Source organism: Lycium ferocissimum, chromosome 8, assembly GCF_029784015.1.
Source record: "Lycium ferocissimum isolate CSIRO_LF1 chromosome 8, AGI_CSIRO_Lferr_CH_V1, whole genome shotgun sequence".
In the NCBI taxonomy this organism is placed as follows: Eukaryota; Viridiplantae; Streptophyta; class Magnoliopsida; order Solanales; family Solanaceae; genus Lycium; species Lycium ferocissimum.
The window spans coordinates 69418171-69421780 of NC_081349.1; positions in this window are offsets into that span (position 1 = coordinate 69418171).

The following is a 3610-nucleotide window of genomic DNA, read 5'->3' on the forward strand; positions in this document are numbered from 1 at the left end:
TGTCGTATGTATATATATAACATGTTTGAGATGCCTTGAGCCACGTGTCGATTTTGGTATTTCATTTACAATTTTCAATTCTTGTTTTTTAAAAATAAAAAAAAAAATCTTGGGTTGACGTTTAAGGGTTCGCTCGACTCTGATGAGGGTCGGGTGCCCGTCACGCCCTGATGAAGATTGGGGTGTGACAAAGTGGTATCAGAGCAAGTCAGTCCTCGGCATGTTCGCCAGGCTCGTTTCTAGTAAGTCTTGTTTATCGGTGTGTTGTGCACCACATCTATAAACGAGAAGCTACGAGACATTAATAGGGTGTCATTCTTTCTTTCATGGTAAAGATCGGCGATAAGGGGGCCGTGTCGTAAAGTAAGGTCCCTAATCTAGCAATTTGTATGATTTCGGTAATGCCGCCTAAGAAGGGTAAAAGCGACGGCAGCCCGGAGAAGGGCAAAGCGATTGGGGACGAGGTAGTTAGCCAAGCCCCCGGGTCTACTAGAGCTCGGACATACGGCCCGGAATACGCATCCGGCCCGCAGTCCTCCCACCTCCCATCTCCCGACGAGCTAAGGAGGGATCCACCGATCACGGCCCAAAGCTCCGGCTACATCGGTATCTCGGTCTCTCGGTGGGGGATGCCCCGGCACAGGGAGATTAGAGAAATGAAAGATGCTATACGTTTGTTAACTCAAGTACTTGCCAACTTGTCGGACAACGGGGAATAGGAGTCACGAGTATCCGGATAGGGCTGCCGGTCTGAGGCACGAGATTTTCTTACATTAAATCCTCCGGAAGAATTTGAGGCACGGACCACAATCTTCGATCCTCGAGGAGTTCATAGATGGTATGCGGCGTACTCTAAATGTGATGCGATCGGCCACGAGAATACGGTGAGTTAGCCTCTTATGGTGCAAGGGAGCATGTAATAAGTGGTACCGGTCTTGGAGATTATCGAGGGGTAGTGATGCCCTTCGCCGACTTGGCGAGGAATTCTCGGACGCCCGCGCCACTATATGCCACCCGAATTGAAGCGGGCAAGGGTTGACAAGTTTCTTAACACCGCGACGGAGTGGCAGGTCTCATTGAAGAATATAGTGTGGAGTTCGATTCCTTAGCCGATATGCCCTTTACTATTGTGCGGGGAAATGGAAGATAGAGTTCACCGATATGTAATAGGATTGGAGTCGGAGTTGCGGGGAGATGTGTATGCCGGTGGCAATGCGGCATAGATATAGCTCGTATCCAAGCTTATGCTCGGGCGGAGGATCGTAAGCGCCAACGAGAGGCTACTTCGGAGCGGGGTGGTGGTCGACCCAAAAGAGGAGCCGAACGGAAGGCGGGGTGGGTTCTACTAGTGAGAGCGGAGACCCCCGGATAGTGCACCTTCGCGATTTCGTGGACCTCGGCGGGTGAGGGCTTTCCCTCGGCAAGGACGGAGTTCTTCCCACGCGTCGAGTTCTCGGCGGCGGCGGGGTCGGGGCGGGTGATGGCCCCTCCTCGATGTGCGACTTGCGGCGGCGTCACGTGGGACAATGCCGACGGGGTGTGTGTTATACTTGTGGTGATCCGACGCATTATGCTGAGATTGTCCACAAGGGGTGGGCCCATCTTGTTCCCGAAAACTCGGTAGCAGCGTCGTCACCTTCGGTAAGAGCCCCGAGAGCCGACCTCGGTTTCTTCCGGCCGAGGTAGGGGCGGAGGTAGCACCTAATTCCGCACGGCCACATCGTACTGTCTATGCACCGGGTGGGAGACCGTCCCGAGGCGCCGCAAGATGCACCGCCAGTAATCTAAATTTCATAGTTGATTGTCTTAGTCAATGAATGATTTATATGTGCCGCCCACCTAAAGGACCTTCCCCAAGCGCTTATAAGACCTTATAAGGTTCATTTAACATTCGAGGACGAATGTTTTAAAGGGGGGGAGGATGTTACATCCCGTGTTTTTGCACATTCGGAAAATTTGGACATAATTGTGATTTGTAAGGATAAGGCCATGCTTTGATTTTATGTGGTGTTGTTGATGTTGTTGTTGGGTTGGTTGTTGTTTTTCTGAGCCGAGTCATATTCTCGGGGCAGCGAATTTATAGGGGAGGTGCTGCCCAAATTTCTGTAAACAAGAAAGGGCCAAGAGTGAATCCCTAAAGACCTATAACTTACAATTGGTAATTGTGACCATTTGCGGCATTCCGACGAAACGGATTTGAGTTTAAGCGAACATAAGACGTCCGTGAGGTATGTAAAGCTATTCCTTTCCTTCTCTTGGCATGTCCTAGGTGTACTAGGTCCGGATTTGAGCCTGGGGTTATTCTGCTCATAGAAATCTAAGTACGAATTTGAGCACTATTCATTCGGCATGATTGAATTAGGATCCTTGTATCTTGATCGGAAAATGCTCAAACACACTATAACTTGCATAAATGTAATTGAATTGCTTTGAACCTTCATAAATGTCTCCATTAAGTTCTATAATATATCTTGTGGAGTAATAATGTTTCTAATATGATTATCGCTTCGGTTCTTTAAAAAAATGGCTTCGAAATACTCGTAACTTCCTCGCATTAGGTCGAGTTGACTCGGAAACTTGTTTACGGGCTTTTGGGTGTCGGTATAAACGTGATTTTGATTTTCCTTCTTTTTCAAAACCACTCCGAAGGGGGTGCGATATTTTATTATATAAGACTCTTCAAACCACTCCGAAGGGGGTGCGAGATTTCACCATTCTATTCCACCTACGACTTATGTCTACTTTCCACAACGCTATTATTATTATTGTTAATATTATTATTATTATTATTATTATGCCCGAAGGGGGCGAGGGATTAGTATTATGTCACGGTGGCATGCCCGAAGGGGGTAGCCGTATGTCACGGTGGCATGCCGAAAAACTGTGAGTATTATGTCGGGGGCGGCGTGTCCGAAGGGGCCGGGATAGACGTGTCTTTGGACCGGCATGCCGGGCGGGCCATTGTTTTATTTCGGGACGCATGCCCGAAGGGGCCGGGATAGACGGATGTCGGGACCGGCACACCCAAAGGGGATTATTATCATTAATAGCATTGTTGTTACCATTATTATTACTATCATTAATATTATTAAGTAGGAAGCGGCGTCCGGCGGACTATTTCATTTAAACATTGAATTCATACTTGATCCTAAACTTGCTTTGTTGTGTACTTTTAGGATTCGTGTTTCGATGTGCTTTACATCTCGGTACATATTCCGTGCGGCCCTTTCTTCGTGGGTCGTGCACGTTTCATGCCCGCAGGTCCAGAGGCGCGACTCGGTGATCCAGCTTGTTAGGGGGACCGACACTGGGAGTCAGACAGCTCCTCTTGTTTCGGAGACTGTCCTTGTTTTGGTATAGCTTTATTTACCTGTGAGTACATACTGAGAAGTACGCGAACGGCGCGGGAGTTGTGATTCTTTGTTTGGTCACGCTCATCATTTTGTTGTACGAAATGCAGAGGCCACTTTTAGCTCGCCTTGTTCTATGTCGTATGTATATATATAACATGTTTGAGATGCCTTGAGCCACGTGTCGATTTTGGTATTTCATTTACAATTTTCAATTCTTGTTTTTTAAAAAAAAAAAAAAAAAAAAATTCTTGGGTTGA